Below are 17,381 nucleotides of genomic sequence, written 5' to 3'. Positions count from 1 at the left end.
ATTTCCACTGAGTCATTATGAGCTTTTGCTCTCATTTTCTATGGTCAATCCAGCCTTGCGATAACTCAGCTGTCACAATAACACTTGTCTGTGGCTTGCAAATGTGCCCCCCTGCAAGGAGGCAGTGGAGTGTCACAGTGGGGTATGGGAAAAGGGTCGCTGCAGTTGGAATCCCAGCTCCACTTCTCACTGCTATGTGATCTCGTGCAAAGACTCTGACCTCTCTGTCTCCTCGTCCGAAAAACGGCATCAGCAAAACATCCATCCCAAGGGCTGTTGCGAGGATTAGTTAAAATAATAATAAATATTTAGTCCCGCACTAGTTTAGGAGCTGTACTACATATAACTCACCTCATCCTCCCAACAGCCCTATGAACCATTTTCCAGACGAGGAAGGCAAGCAAAAGCAGAGGGTAAGTGGTCAGGTCCTCATCTGGCCCCATGAAGTCTGCCTCCAGAGTCTTCATTTTTAACCACAATAAACAATGTTTCTAAAGCACTAAGTATAATGCCTGTCATGTAGGGTACTTCAAAAATATTAGTTGCTGCTGTTGTTGGTACAGTCATCATTATAGAAACTATTGTCAAAATAGCCCAAATTAGGAAAATAAAAAAGAAATTTCTTAGTTATAAATCAATTCAACCTCCCCCCACCTGATAGTATTGTAAACTTGGTTTCTCTTTTGTAAAGGAGCATGGAAAATTTTGACAAAAGCCATGAAGGATCTTTGCTCCATTTTCTCCATTTTGATACACTCCTGGTCCTATTTGAAATAAATTACACTAGATCTGTGAAGATAATTTCTGCAGTGTTATTTTTAATAATAAACCAGCACAGGCATTTATCTAAAGTCCAGCAGAAAAGGACTAATTGAATGCGTATTGACGAAACAACATGCTAGAATATAACCATTAGACAATTACTGAAATAGTTGATCTGCTTAGAATATTGAATGAAAATATACAACATAGCATGCGCATCATGCATACACAATAGTACACACATGGACAAAATGTGAAGGTGGTTAAGCTAAATGAAAGCAGGGATGCTAGGCATTTGTTCCTATTTTTCTTTAACATTGCTTCATCCTCTCACAAGCAGTTTTGCACACATACACTCTTATTTCTGGGGCAGATAAATAATGCATGGGTACCTGAATTGAGAAAATATATGCTTAACATCTATGGGAACTTACAGAGCACGGATATTTTTATACTTTTATGCTGCTTCTTGGCTACCAGGGGAATACTGTTAATCAAAGGAAATCAAAGCGAGGTTTTGGGGGCAATTTCATTTAGTAATGATGTGCTCCTCAAATAGACAAAGACTTGACTTTAATGCAACCAAAAACTTATACTTAAAGATCTCAGATCTGAAACCTAAATGTCCATATTCTATAAGACATGGTAAGCATCATAGGCCACAGAAGGGATAGAAAAACAGAATTTGGAGTTGTCAAACATGCAAATATGCTGCAACTGGGAAGGGTAGACCACAGCTCTGTTTCAATGTAATGGCAAGGCAAACAATTGCTCAGGATGAATTCAAAAATATTGAGCTGGATCTCATAAAACCAATTACATAATTGGACAACCTGATGGCATTTTATGTTACAAAACTACCTAGAGCTCAACTTGCCTTTTTTTTGTTTGTTTGTTTTTTAGCAGAAACAAAGTTGATAGAAGCTAAGACTTTTGGAACAGCGTCTAAAAACAGCAAAGTCCTCTTATGTGGCATTTACTGATTTTAAAGTTAATTTACCAAGATTCATTGTATTCCTTTTGTTTCAGCCCTCATGCTGAACATTGGGTATCCAGTGGTTAATAAAACAGAACATGGTGGCATGAATAGATAGCTGCAAAAAGGCGTAAATAAATGAATAAAATAAATTTTCAGCCTGAGGTAAGGACCATGACAAAGGTGAAACTGGTTGATGCGCTGAAGCTGTACTGCAGACCATGAGCCACATGTGGCTATATACATTAAATTCATTAAGTTACATAAAAAGAAAAACTTCACGTTTTCAGTTGCACTTGCCCCTTTTCAAAGTGCTCAACAGCCACATGTAGTCAGTAGCTATCACCTTGGACCATGTAGATACAGAACATTTCTATTACAGAGAATTCTGTGGATGGCACTGGGCTAGTGCGTGTGTGTGTGTGCGCGCGTGCATGTGCGTGTGCAGAGGTACCTATTTGAGACAAAATGGTTCGTTAGGACTTTGTTGCTGAGGACACATTTCATCTGAAACTCGAATCCAAGAAAGCGGAATGCAGCCATGCAAAAATGCATGGAATTGCATTTGATGGCATTAGACAGCAGGAATGGCAAGTTCAAAGGCCCTGAGGTTAGAACCTGCATGGTGATTTCTTGGAGGTGGGGAATGATACCAGCTGAAATACAAGCACTGGGGCTCTACCCAATCTAACAGAGGTTGAGGTTTATTCTTGGTACGAGATTCTTTGCATGTCAAAATCTGAGCACAGTGAGGAGAGAACGCTTTTCCTCTTGTGAATTACTGAATTGGCAGAGATGGAAAAAGTCTATCATGATTGTTTTTAACAAAGGAACAGATGGTAGCTAGCATTTTACTACGAAATCCAGATATTTTTACAAAGGCATATTATTAACGTGAATTAGGTACGTAGGGATGAGGGAAGCTGTCATTAGTAAATGTGGCCTTCCCTAGCTAATCCCTTAGACAAAGAATTCAGCGAGCTGTGATAACTGTTCTCATATTAAGGTCAGAGCCCCAGTTAGCAAATGCCAAACTTCTGAGGTGGGACTCTTAAATCCAGAAGGCACCTCCAATATCAGAGAATAAATTTTCGCTTATGTTCTTACCTTTCTTCCCTCTCCTTAACTGAAATACCAAAGCTACACAGCTCCTTAGTCTGAAAACATAGGAACCATGTTTGCTTCCTTTGAATTACTTGATAGAGTCTAGGGGTGTGTTTGGGCTTCCAGTACAAAACAAGCTAGAATGCCTTCAAAGGGAGACATTGTCCCATCTGAGGAGATGCCTCACTTAGGAGAATCTTCTTGTGAGAACAAAGGGGTAGCTATGGACAAAAAGGAAAGAGACATTTGCTTAAGGGAAATGGAAATCATCCAGCCTCTAATGGCTTATTTCTAGGCCACCTTTTCAGACCTGAGCTCTTCTAGCCTGGCTTTCGGGATTGGTCTGCCTAGGAAGGGTGAGGTGAGATATATAAAAAGACCTATTGCGGACCAGGAAGAGAGGCTACGCTCAATAAACTACAGCCAGCAGCAGTTATCCAAGGAGGTCTCTACCTCTTCCTCCAAAGCAGAGAGCTTGAACTCTCACCAATGACACAGATGGCACTTTCCAAAGTGTGGTCTTGGGACCTGCACGTCAGCATCTCCTGGTAGCCCTGACCTGGACCTACCGAGCCAGCCTGCCCATTAACCAACCTCCCGGGAGACCCAGGTGCACACTGCACCTCAGGGATCGGAAACGAAAATTCAAGGGCCTGGAAGAGACTGTGACCCACACCTCCCAGTTTCAGCCACACAAAAATCAGCTCCAATCGGAAGGCTGAGTCATACCATCTTCTAGGAATGCCACCACCCTGCACTTGACTCATTCATCACCCCCACGTATAGAGGTAGGCGCTGGGTGTTGTCTGTGGATCTGTTTAGAGGGCCTCTGAGTGCACACACTCACACACACAAACTCACACACACATGCAACCTTTCCCATACAAATCAACACTTCAATCATATTCCAGTCTTCAACTATGCATGGCAAATCCATAAAGCATATTTTGCCTGATCAGGTTCTTAAAAGTTCACACACAGAAAGTAAATAGAAGAGGATTATTTAATAATTGAAAAGTGCAAAGTTGCAGGAAATATAGCAGACCAGAGAAGAACAGGGCAGCAGGTAACCTCACAGAGAGGGAGCTGAGGGTGGGGCGCTGACCCTGCACACTAGCACCGTAGTGTTATTATCTCCCATCGGGGTGGAATCCTCTCACTAATCACACACATATGGCTGACCTCTGGGTTGTGTTTTCTAGGACGAGGCTGGCCTAAGAGCATCCAGAAGACCAGCAGCTTTGGCATGCTAAGCTTTACCATTAGAAGGCTAAGGGTCAACTACTGAACTTGTTAAAAATGCAGATACTTTAGAAATCTACGCTTAAACCAATACTAACAGAGGTTCTTTTAGTGGCTCCCTGCCCACACTTTGGAAAGTTTACTCACAATGGACAAAATGTAGGGAACCCACGGCCTGGTGTGTGTTTGTGTCTGGAGGCTCCTAGGAGGGGAGCCACTTCTCTGGAAGCTCTAGTGGAGACCTCTGAGCAGTTGTGGAAAGAGCATTCAGCACGCAGGAGGCCTGGTTATCCATCCGCCAGCCACACCAGACCTGGGGCTCTGATCCAGCAAGCAGCTCCCTGCACCCCGGTTTCTAATCATTGGCAAAAGTCCACCATGGTAACCTCATGGGACTGAGGAGCAGATCAAGCAAAATACTGAGTTTCTGATACAAATTGGGTGCTGAACCATAAGCCAAATCTCATTCCCCATGTCACAAAGAGCCAGTTTCAGCCTTTGGTAGAGAGAGAACTATTTCAGATGTATAGTCATTTAATCAAAATATTGCTCAATGTCATTACTGGGGCCAAGAATTTCTGTGAAGGTTGAAGTTAAAATGAATGCAGTCATGCATTTACCAATTGGCTTTAAACTTTGTTCAGAAGGGGGTCTAGCCCTCGGGGACCAAAGCAGAAACTAATGGGGAAATAGATGAAATTTTCCCTCTATTCAAAGTTCATCTATTTCCCTCTATCCTTGGCACACAAGAGCTGACAGTTGGTCCCGACTTCATGGACCACAGGCTAGTCCATTTTTTTATGAGGGAAGTCGCCCTCTCCCTCATAAGAAACCTTCTTTCCTGTCCCCAGCACTCCACCAGGTCCTACACACACTGCTTATTGTACCCTCGGAATCTTTCTGGAATCCACCCTTTTTCTATTCATTTCCACATCACCTCTTGAGATGAGCATCCATCACTTCTCACCAGGGCCACGAAACAGACTCCTAAGGTCCTCTTGCAAAAACTACTGCCCCCTATAACTGGTGACCAATAGTATCTTCCTAAAATTCTAATTTGTTTATGTCACCCACAATGAAAACTCTTCCATGGTTTTTTTTTTTTTAATCACTCTTAGAATAAGCAGTAAATTCCATTATTTGACAAACCTTTTTGTAACTTGGCACTAGTCTACATCCTCAAAGTTCATTCATGCCACAAAAGATCCCCCTTGCTCCTTCTTTTCCAGCTCCTGATCTTTTATCAGTTCCTCTTGCTCCTCATACTCCATCCCAATCCACAATCTCTGCACATCCAGTCCCCCTGCTTCTTCTTTCCATAGATGCCTCCCTCACTAGTTCAGACATCACCGGTACGGAAAAGCCTCTCAACCCTCCAGGTTAGGTAGGGTCTCCCTGGTCTACTTTCCAATACTTCTGGTGCCCATACTTGACCTTTCCAAAATAGGTAATGACTTATTTATCTGCGTGGTGATGACATTAACACTTGCCTTTCCATATAGCCCCACGCAGGCAGGGATGGTGGAAGAGCTTTCTCATTAGTGCATCTCCAGTGTCTTGCTCATGATGAGCGCTCAGTATATTAACTGCATAAAGTCAACTTCTGAAGAAGCCATACGTCTTAAAGACACCAGAGACTGAAGGTTTGGCCTAGGCTTTGGCCATCTGTCCTTTCCCTCTATCCTTGGCACACAAGAGCTGACAGTTGGTCCCAACTTCATGGACCACAGGCTAGTCCATTTTTTAATGCAGTCTTTACTGATGAGTGATAACCTCAGTACGAATGATATCAAAATACTTTAAATTGATTTCTTGCTAATACATGTCTGGGATTATTTTTGCATTATTTCAGCTTAGAACAAACCAGAGAAACACTCATTGCAGAGAAACTCAGATAAATTTAAGTAACTGATCTTTGGTCACAGAGCAGGTGTGTGATCAGGCTGGATCCAAGGTCAGATCCACCTACAAAGTTCATCTATTTCCCCATTATGCCCATATTTGCTGAATGTTCTTTTATGTACTGCCCTTACATCTTTCACTTTATTCACTTTACTGATTGTTTTATTTACTTAATAGTTTTTCCTTACATTGATTACCATTTTTACACTTTTGCCTCATCCCAGGTGATATTATCTATGAACTTAAAGATTGGATGCATACATTATGCATTTTTCCTAAAACACACAAACACACGTACTAAAATGCACGGTGAGCTTCTGTGTATCAGGTAACATTGTGCCTCAAATGACAGGTCAGGAAAAGTTATGGTGTTAGCCCAAGCCACAGCACGTTCCCTTCTGGGAGGTCAGACTTTTTTTTTTTTTTAAAGAGTATTTCCTATAAAATTAACTTCCAAATGCCCACGGTGAACAGGTATGGAGAGGGGACCAGAGGATGCAAGGATCCAATCTGCTTAAAGCAAAAATAATTTCTCGAAAGTTGTAGATATTAAGAGGCTGCATGAAGGTGAGCTAATCCCTCTGCTTTGGGGGTGGGGGGACACGATAATTGGGTGTTAGTCTATTAGCGGTGATCTTCTGAGTCCTTGGGCTAGGAAGAGAGACAGGCTTGACCCCTGAAGTGTGAGAGGAGATGAAGATAAGCCATGAGGCCAGTAGAGAAGCTGAGTGACAGTAGCTCCAGCAGAAGCTTAAGTGGGGTCCTTTCAGTTCCCCTCCAGGCAACCCCTCTATTTTCCTCCATATTGTGTGAGAAGTGTAGCCTCACAGGGTGGGGCGATCAAGTCAATGTGCAGACCACGACACTAAAGGTTGGCCATTCACACAATGCTCAGATAAGAATCCTTTTCAAAATAAAGCAAGAGCACAGTGAATCAAGTTACAAGACAGCTAGAAGCACGCTGGCCTTCAGTGCCACAACAAACTGCTAACAACTTGCCCTCCATTTGGCTCATCCTCTCGCCTTGGTTCATAAAAGACAAAGTTTAGTCAGATGAAAGGTGACACTGTGATCTCACCTGAAGGGATGAACTGATGGAAAACAAAATGTGCTACAACATTTTTGGGCTGAGGGCCAAAATAAAGCCACTGGCTATTAAGACCAGCATTTTTTCCAATATAAGATGGCTCAAACGACCGATGTCAATCCTCAATCAATAGACTAAGGGAGAAAGCCTGACAGACTCAGTCAGTAAAACAGCTTAGAGAACACTTTGACGACCTGTATGGACTCCGACGAGTCTACACTGGGTCTGATATTTAAATAAAGCAAACACATGCACAGGGTAAATTACTGATTTGAGATGATGAAGTTCAACATCCAATTACAGTGGGGATGTGCATGCATGGTTTCCAGCCGTAAGTTTATAGAGTTATGACCAACATAATGTGATGATTGCTCTTTTTCACATAGACAAGACATCTCCAACCTAAATGAGCATTTTCCCTTCAAATTACCTCCTTGGGATACTAAACGGCTTTCCAATATGGTTGTCGCCATTCACAGCATCTTCGGAATAATTGACGACTCTTTAGGAATTTCTACTTGAACCAGTTTGCAAGTCCCAAATGAAAGCAAGTTTCTTTCCTTTAATTCCAAATATCACCTTTTATAATAAAGTATAGTTAGACATATGTCATGATAGCTGTGACACACTGAATGAATTGGGGGATGTGCACAAGTCTAACAAAGGTTGGACATTCCAGTTCAATATGGAATTTCAAGTTCCAACGTGCAGGCTGTGTGCATTTTGACTGGCACAGAACCATGAAGTATATAGGAAAGACAAGAGGCTACCATTTACCTCCCCGACAAGGATGAAGGGAAGATGAGACCCAATGATTTTTGAAAGTTTGCGAAATAGGCACCCTGCTTCACTTTAGTGGAATTATTTGACTTAGACAATCTTTCTGGAAGGCAGTTTGGAAGTATGTTTCAAAAATCTCAAAGATGTTTGCAACGTTTTAAAAATATCTCTATAAAGATTTCAAGTAAATAAAGAAGCCCACAGAGATTTCTGTATGAGTGTGAGTACAGGTTTATTTATAATAGTTGATCTCTAAAGGTTGAGGGCAGTTGGAGGATTTGTAAAAGATTTATTTCCCTCTATAGACACAATATTTGTATATGATAGGAAAAGAAAGTGATTAACCTGACCCTAACTTATTTAATTAAAACATGAAGCTTAAATTGCCTTTACTATTTGCTTCTGAGTCCTTTCATATTTAACTGTCATATTAATTTATTATAGTTTTATAGTTTATATAATTTATAGTTATTATAATTTATTTCTACTAAACATAGAAACATTCTACATATTTATGAGATTATTCTCATGGTACAATTAGAGCATAAACAGTAAGTGCAGAAATGCCATTTTCTAGGTGTCCCTTCTGGACCTAAGCAAGTACCTTAAATAAAGGAAGCACTGATGAATATTTTTATTGAGTTTCTGTGAACAATTTTCAAAACCTTCTACCTCCCAAAGATTGAGCAAGGGCTTCTCAGCCAAAGGCTTTCCTTTTGGTCATGACGTTCACTGAAGTTATATTAGACATGAAATCAGAAAACCTGATTTCTGGAATAACTGTGGCTGGCTGAATAATGCCCCCACCACACCCACAAAAGTGTCCATACTCTAATCCACAGAACCTGGGAATATGCTAGGCTTCCTGGCAAAATGGAATAAAGGTTGTAGAGAAAGTTTAGTTTACTAATCAGCTAACTTTTAAAAAGAGGTTATCTTGGATTATCTGAGTGGGCCAATGAATTACAAGCCTCTTGAAAAATGGAAATGGAAGGCAAAAAAGAAGGTCAGAGTGATGTGATATCAGAAGGACTTGAGCTCCTGTTTGTGGCTTTGAAGATAGAAAAAGGGAATCTGAACCAAGAAATGCAGGTGGCCTCAAACTGGAAAAGGTAAGGAAATCCGATCACTCTAGAGCTTCCAGGAGGCACACAACTCTGCTGACATCTTGAGTTCAGCCTGGTGAGACCCACATTTGACTCCTAACCTACAGAATGGTAAAATAATACATTTTTGTTGTTATCAGCCAAGTTTACGGTCACTGTGACCACAACATTTATCATTCAAGTTGGGATACTTTTTAGAATGAAACTGGATACTGTTAACAATGAAGCCAGAACAGCCAATGCAAATCAATTCTGTCCCAGGCAAACCAGTCACACAGCTACCTTATCTTAAGTGATTTCATTTCTCCCTAGTTTGTGCATGTAACAAATGGTGTCTAGAGTGCCACCTTCAGATTTTTACTAAAGGCATAAAAAGGTCAATGAGTGTGTATAGCACAATTCCTGGCACATAGATTTAAAACAAAGGTTTGGCTAGATGGGGCGGGGTTGGCGATCTTGGTATCTCATCTGCCTGGTGATCACATTACCACTAGCCAGGGCAATGCCCAAAGGTCAAGCTCTCCATGGAAGCACAGCAATTCTCATTTCGGAAGTTTCCCATTGGAGCACTGGGAAGGGAGGCTCAGCAGTGAGAGGGGGGCCCATTCACCCTGACGGGGCCACTCCACAGGAAAACCGTTCACTCCAACAGGACTTTATTTAGAAATTTGCAAATGCTGATGCAATACCCTCAATTCAATTCCTATTTGTCAGTCATTACCCTTTTGAAAGTGCTGTGCTATTACAGTAAAAATCTAGGTCTCTCTTTACCACCAACTGTGTCTACATTTCAGCTATTCTTCTCTGCTTTACTCAATTATCCAAACTGAACCTCATTACATACCAACTCCTGAAGCATTCCGGGGAAAAGATATTTTCAGCCTTTTTTTTTTTTTTTTTTTTTTTTTTTTTTTTACCATTTTCTACCCTCATTTACACATCTCTCTGCATAATATTCTTCTTTATGGATTGGATGTTGTGCTTATAGCTCCCTCTAAAAAATGATCGAAGGGATGATAAAACTTCCATTCTTGTTAGATTATTAAAGATACTGTTACTATTATCAAGTGCCCTTTGTAAAGCTTGCTTTGTTTAGAGCTACAGTGTTACCTTTGCTGATTTAAAATTTTAACTTTAAAGTATTTTTTTAATCAAATGTAATGAAAATATGTTATGTATGCATGGACTTTGAAGACAATTTTCTTTTAAATGTTGAAGTAACTTTAATTGTACAAAAGAAATCCATGCAGATATTCAGAACATTTATTTGAGCAGCTTAGGAAAGTTCCAGTTAATTTCCTCTACCCAAGGGGGTGTCCAGGCTGAAAATTTTAATTGGTTCAAGTAGAATTTATATAAATCATGGATGATGGAATTGTGCCAGATCAATTAAGGATATGTATAAGGGTTAAGAGGATTTTTGTGAAAAAGAGAAATATAATGCTTTTGAAAACAAAGTGCATGGGAGAAAAATTACTGGGGACTTTAGTTTCACTTGACCTTCTCCCTCTCCAGGAGTGAAATTCAGATATCAAAATGAATGCATTACTTTTTATTTTTTTATTGTACAAATCTAAAGTTATTTTGTTAAAATACTGAAAATGTGTTTTATAAACATGATGTTCTCCAAAAATTAAGGTTTGTATTTAAAACTTTAAAGTATAACAATAAATTCCAGATAAACTAAAGTATAGCAGAAAATAAATCATTGACTATTCATGTAATAGAGCCAGGAAGGCCTTTCCAAGCCAGCATTGAAGACATAACCTTTTATGTAAATTATTTGATAGATTAAACTATTTAAAGGCAAGTAAATAAAATATTAGAAAATAAACAGAAAACTGAGAAACATATTTGCACACCATAAATGAAATTTACTATACTAGATATACAAAGAGCTGGTTAAAAATCAATAGGGGAAGAACAATATTTAGCAAAACAAGAAAACAAAAAAATATGATAAAATTAAAACGAGACATCTTCTTGCATATAAAATTGCCGAAAGTACAAAAATCTTATATTCAGTATTTGGAAAACTTGTTTGGAAACAAATTCTCATACATCATTGGTAATAGGGAAACATCTTTCTGAAATGCAATTTGTTAGTATGTATTAAAAGCCTTTAGAACAAATATTCTGACTCAATAATTGTTGTTGTAGAAATTTAGCTGGGGGCCTGAGTGTGCATTTAGCAGCATGCATACTCATTTCAATATTGCTTAAATATAGAGAAAATTGAAATAACGTGATGTTCTAACAGGAGATTGATGAAATAAGCTATGGTATTGGCACAGGGTAGAACATGATGTTATAGAAACACTTTAGGGAATATAAAAATATCTTCATGGTACAAGATGAAAAATCTGATTGCAAAATCGTATGTTATGAATGATGTTAAAAAATAGATAAAATTACATTATTAAGATGATATTAAAATATTAATAGTGGTTTTATTACAGGTAATCTGTTTTTTGCTTCTGTATGCTTTTGAGATTTTCTATAATAGATACATGTTGCTTTCAGATTAAAAAGAGTCAATAAAAGTCTTTTTAAAATTATAGCTTATTCATTCAATGACTACAGATTGACTACATATTACAGTTGGGGAATTCAGGGCAGCTATTGAACTTTAGGACATCTAGAATCTTATTACAGTAGAATACAGAAAGTAGGTATATTTTCCAGTCTTCGCAGGTCTCCTATTTTTAGATAAAAAGAACCTCAATTCACTTGACAGAACTTTACAATATGGAGCTTGGTCTCAACAGCCTTATTTTCTGAACTCTCACTGTTGTGTATATCTCCTTTTTCTCAGAAATTTCACTTTTATTACACTGATAAATGTTTAGAACCAGAAAAGCGCTGAGGTTCTGAGTATGAACATTAGATTCAGGGAAACTTGCCTTCAAGTCCCAATTCTATCCCTTATTAGTTCTGTGGTTTTGATTTTTAAGTTATTGAATTAGCTTCTAGGAATCTCAATTTCCTTTTCTTTATAATAGGAGAACAGGACCTACTTCACAAGGTTGTTAGGATATGTTAAATGATCTTGGCGAAGCATTTTGCTAAAACACCTGTCACCTAGCAAACACTTGATAAATGGTTGCTGCCAGGATCACTGGAGTTTAGTTTTGCATGAAGAAAGATAAAGTTCCTCTAATGCTATGTTCCTGACTGGGGTACACAGTCTCAAGCACCTAAGGAAAGTCTATAGTATGCAGTAGAATCTCCTTGTAGAAACCTGAGGCTGATTTAGAAGCAAGAGACACTTCAACCTTGCTGTGTTGAGTTCTCTGACTTGGATCTCTATGTAAGGGCTGGATTTGGCTAAGGTCACTGGCCCCACCTGGGTCAGTCCTTCCCCACCAAGCCCACCAATGTGACTGTGATGGATGTGGTCAGTGCCAGTTGCTGGAACTCAACACTGAGATGACTTCATTGCTTCTCTGGCCATCATCAGATACCCAGTCCTCCATCTCTGTTACACTGGTCCTACTGTGAGACTCTGACCTGCCATGGTGCCGAGACCCAGGCTCCACATAGGACATTGGATCTGCTGCAACCTTGCTTCAGTGTCTTACCAATCACCCTTTCCAGAGTGGGTCCTCCCTTCCAGTGGGCAATGAGGGCAGTGCTTTGTTTTTACTTAAACCTTTGATTTTGAGGTCTTTTTTTTTTTTTCCAAACCTCAGATATAGCTGTAGGAGAAAACACAGGAATCCCACGTACACTTTACCTAGTCTCTCCCAATGGCACCATCTTGCAAAACTACAGTACACTAGCATCCCCAGGATACTGACATTGATATGGTCCACCCAATCTTTCATACAGATCTCCCCAGTTTTACTTATAATGGTGTATGCACATGTATGTTTAGGTCCATGCAATTTTATCGCATGTAGGTTTGTGTATTCACCACCACAGTCAAGATGTAGGACAGTTCCTTCGCCGTAAGACTCTCCCGTGTTGGAAAGCAATGCTTTTAAAACAGAGTTCAGGGAATCACATGGACATTTTGATGATTTAGATTCTGGGATCCAACTACAGGGATTCGGTGGACTCTCAAGTAGGGCCCAGGAATTAGTAAATCACTGCAAGTGGTTCTGATGCAGTGGTACATAGACGGTACTTTCAGAAAACCTATTCCAGGGCAGCTTGAGGGTTCCTCCTTTATCACCAAACAGAAGAGCCTAAGACCCAACAGAGATCATCCTTGATCAGGGCAGCTTGACCACTTGAGTGTAGCCTTGAAAAGCCTGCTTATTATGAGTGAGACCTTTGAAGTAATGAGCAACACAAATAGTTGGGGCCACATAACTTTCATCAATGCCAGTGTGCAATTAAATTGCTTTCTTTGATCTTCCACATTATTTTCCTTAGGTATCTCAAAATAGGACACTGTCTTTGCAACCAAGGAATCACAGTTAACTCTGAGATTCTGGCTTGAGCTCCAGGTAATTGCTGGTATCAGTTACTTAGTAGAAAAGCCTGGAGCCCACTAGCCTGATATCCAATCCTCTTTACCTGACCCCCACATCCAATCCAAGAGCTGGTTCTCAGAGTGTACCTTAAAACTATCCCCTGAATCAGGACATCTTTCTCAAATCCCACTGGTTACAGGTAGAGTCAAGCCATCTTCCCTCACCTGTGTTAGTACAATGTCTCAGTCGAATTTTCTCTCGTTTCCTGCTCTTATTCTCCACACCCTATTCACCACACAGCTTCCTGCAATATCTTTAAAAATATCAACTGGGCCATGTCACCCTTCTGCTTTTGAATTCTGGCTACCCACTTTATTACATCTGCCGTCACTCTCCCTGGAATCAGTTTGGTCCAGCCACGCACTCCTTGGTTTTTTTCAAGCTGGCTAATTTCCATTTCAGGGTTTTGAAGATGCTGTCCTTCACCTATAATGTTCTTTCTTAGAGTCTTTTCAGGCTTTCTCCTTCACTTCTTTAAGGTGTCTCCTCAAACTGGAGGCCTTCCTTCCTTGACTATTTGACTGCAAAAGGTCACCTTCCTTGTCCATCCCCTGTCCCGACGTTGTTCCCGTGGCACTTTTCACTACCTAATCTATTATGTACCTATTCGTTTATTGTACCTACTGGAATATAAGCTCCATGAGGTCAGGGAAATTGTCTGTCTTGTTCCCACATTACTATAGAACAGTAATTTAATGTAACATATGATCAATGAATGAAAGCTTTGCATTTATAAAGAATTTCCTTTTTGGAGGATAGATCAATAGATAAGAAAGAAGTGACACTTATCCTATGAGAATTTTCTGAAGATGAATCTAGCTAAAAGGCAATGGGTTAAGCAGTCAACATAAACACAGTCTAATTATTTCAGAGAAATAAACCAACTTCATTGAAGTTGTTATAATTGTCTAAAGCGTGCAAAATATTTTACATGGGTTTATTCATTGTTTAGCAATAACTGATAGAAAATGATTTTGTTCTGATACATATATTACTAATAAGCATGCTTAAATGAAGCAAAATAAGACATGTGGAACTTTATACAAATTCTAGCTCACCAAAGTGATCCCATCTGTTCCTGCTGCCATAGACAAAGTAATGCAAGTTTCAGAAATAGACTCATTTCTTACATAAATCCCTCTAACATTCTTATAACTCTATCTCAGCATCTCTTCTATGATTTTTTACTTGTGTGCAAATATGACTCAAGGTGCTAAATAGACAAACCTGTGGCATGATCATGTGCATTCTGTTATAACGTTCAAATTTCAACCCACATTGCATCATTTTCTACACTTTGGCCAAATGCCCCCATGCCTGATTGATGCCAGGACCCCAGAGTGGTGCACAGGTTCTGTGCCTCCAAGTACGAACAGTCCAGATTACAATCATCTGCCTTTGGCTTTGTCCTGGGCCACACTCCCCTTGGCAAGCTACCTCCCAATTTCCTTTAGTCTCCTGGCCAGCCTAGAATCAAAGAACCAGCGTAACTTGTTCCTTTGTTCATGTCACCCCTCTCTTCATGCTCATGGGCTGATACAGAGAGAATTTAGGGATTATATTCCTACCTACCATTTGGATTGTGCAGCAGCAACAAGCCCTGTAATCTGTGCCACTGTCATGCAAAAGCATCATAGAACAATAATTTATCGCTTCTCTCCTGGGGTTTATTTATTTTGAACCATATAAAACTGCCATTTTATAGATGTCTGGTAATTGAATATTGACAATTTCATACTCAAAAGCATAATTACCAAATGGGGATGTAAGAAGGGGTAGAGGGCCCACTGCTGTGCACGGTCCTGAATCATTATAGCGGGAACACTGCCTTTTCCCTAATTCTTGAGATACTACTGATTTAAGACATCCCTTATAGGATACTTCCCAGGTGAGTGAGAAGTCAATGGTGAGAAAAAAGAAACACGGGAGCACGCACGCTGGGGCAGATACTGCTACTAACAATTGCCAAGAAGAAAAAGATATTGTTGTTTTGGTGTTTGGTGCAACATCCTAGCTAAGTAAATAATTTCATTTCACCTTCTGAGAAGATGGCTAGGAGAGGTAGATGCTGTTCCCTGACATTGGGTTTATCCCCAGTACTCTGCGTTATTTTTTTCCACTAGGGTGTCTTACTTTCGTATTCTCTTTAAAGCCCTTTTATTTATTCATCATTTGTTTGTTCTATGCACTTTGTATAGAAACCCATTCAGTATATGCCATTTTCTCTTAGTTTGACATTTATTATTTCATATCTTTGGGCCTTATAACAAAAACAAAAAAGGCTGTATACTTCACCCTTATGTGGGTGCTTATTCTAGTGGAGGCAAGTAGATACATGGAATTATTTTAATACCATTGAAGACATACAGCAATATGAAATAGGGATTAATTCAGTAATCATTTGGAGAGTGAGTGTTTAACACTGCTTAGCTGGTCAAGGAAAGTTTCCTAAATAAAATGATGGTTATGTTTTAGAAGCATCTTCTAGAAGAACAAGGAGTGCTCTCTCCTTGGTAGACAGAGCAGTGAATATTAAGGTATAACATATTTTGCTGCTCTAGACTAGGGGTAAAAAAATAACAGCTTACAGGTCAAAACTAGTCAGCTACCTATTTTTGTAAATAAATTTTTATTTGAATATAGCCATGATCATTCACTTATGTATTGTTTATGGCTGCTTTCACACTAGAACAGATTTAAGTAATTTGTGAAAAGATGTGAATGGCTGCAAAGCCTAAAATATTTACTCTCTGGTCCTTTACAGAAAAAGTTTGCTGATCACTATCCTAGAACATTCTTCATAAAAGGAGGAAACAGCCAAACACCCAGGAAGAATTGTGAGTCTTTATTCAGGTGACAAAACCAACTTGTGGTCTTTATCACTAAACTCTCACTCTTATTTACTCTTATTAGTTCAGTAAATGTGTACTGTGCCCCTACTACACCCCATGTTCTGTGTAAGGCCCTTGGTTTATAATAATTAAAAAATAAAGTCTTAAAACCTCTTAAGCTTGCTAAAGCCATAATCAGTGTGATTAAAAAGAAATCCCTTATCAAACATGGAAGAATTCTATTTAGACAGTGAGTGGGCATGCCCAGGGAAGGCTTCTCTGATGGAAGTTTGTTGGGGGAAGAGGAGAGCAATAGCATTCCTAGCGAAGGAAAGGAAACAGCACATGGAAATACTTGGGTCAGGCAAAATCGTCGTGCCTTTTAAAAACTGCAGAAAGCAGAGGGACTAAGGCAGGATGAGAAAGTGAGAAGAGTGATATAGCTGGGACTGAAGAGATAGGGAGGTCGAGGTCAGTGGGGGACATATAGACAACGTTAGGTATTTTGGCCTCTTTATTAAGAGCAACTTGATGCATTAAAACCCTGTCATGGAGCAGCTTTGGAAAACAGTTAAACACAGTCACCATATGACCCAGCAATGCTACTCTGAGATATGTCTATACCCAAGGTCAATGAAAACACGTGTCCACGTAAAAACTTACACAGTAATGTTGACAGCAGCATTATCCATAATGACCAAAAAGCAGAAACAATTCAAATGCCCATCAACTCACGGATAGACAAAATTTGGTATATCCACACAATGGAATATAATTAAAGTGTAAAAAGTATACATGATGATAGACAGATGAGCCTTGAAAACTTTAGGCTAAGTCAAAGAAGCCAGACACTGAAGGGCATGTATTGAGTGATTCCATTTAAATGAAATGCTCAGAAAATGGAAATCTATTGGAGACAGAAAGTAGATCCACGGTTGCTTAAGGCTGGGGCTGGGGTGTGGGATAGAAGGATGATAACTATTGGCATGGTATTTCTCTTTGAGGTGACAAAATGTTATAAAATTGACTGTGGTGATGTTTGTATATATCTGTGAATATGCTAAAATTCACTGAATTGTACACTTGAAATGGGTGAATTGTGCAGTATAT

General features: G+C 39.5%; 1 protein-coding gene across 7 annotated transcripts in view; it reads right to left on the bottom strand.

Annotated features, from left to right (window-relative positions):
* Nucleotides 1-17,381, bottom strand: part of CDH13 (cadherin 13) — a 1,150,740-nt gene that overhangs the window by 437,775 nt on the left and 695,584 nt on the right. The gene's annotated exons all lie outside the window — the stretch shown is intronic.

Source organism: Tamandua tetradactyla, chromosome 16 (genome assembly GCF_023851605.1).
Source record: "Tamandua tetradactyla isolate mTamTet1 chromosome 16, mTamTet1.pri, whole genome shotgun sequence".
Lineage (NCBI taxonomy): Eukaryota > Metazoa > Chordata > Mammalia > Pilosa > Myrmecophagidae > Tamandua > Tamandua tetradactyla.
This window is presented reverse-complemented; position numbering and strand designations above follow the sequence as displayed.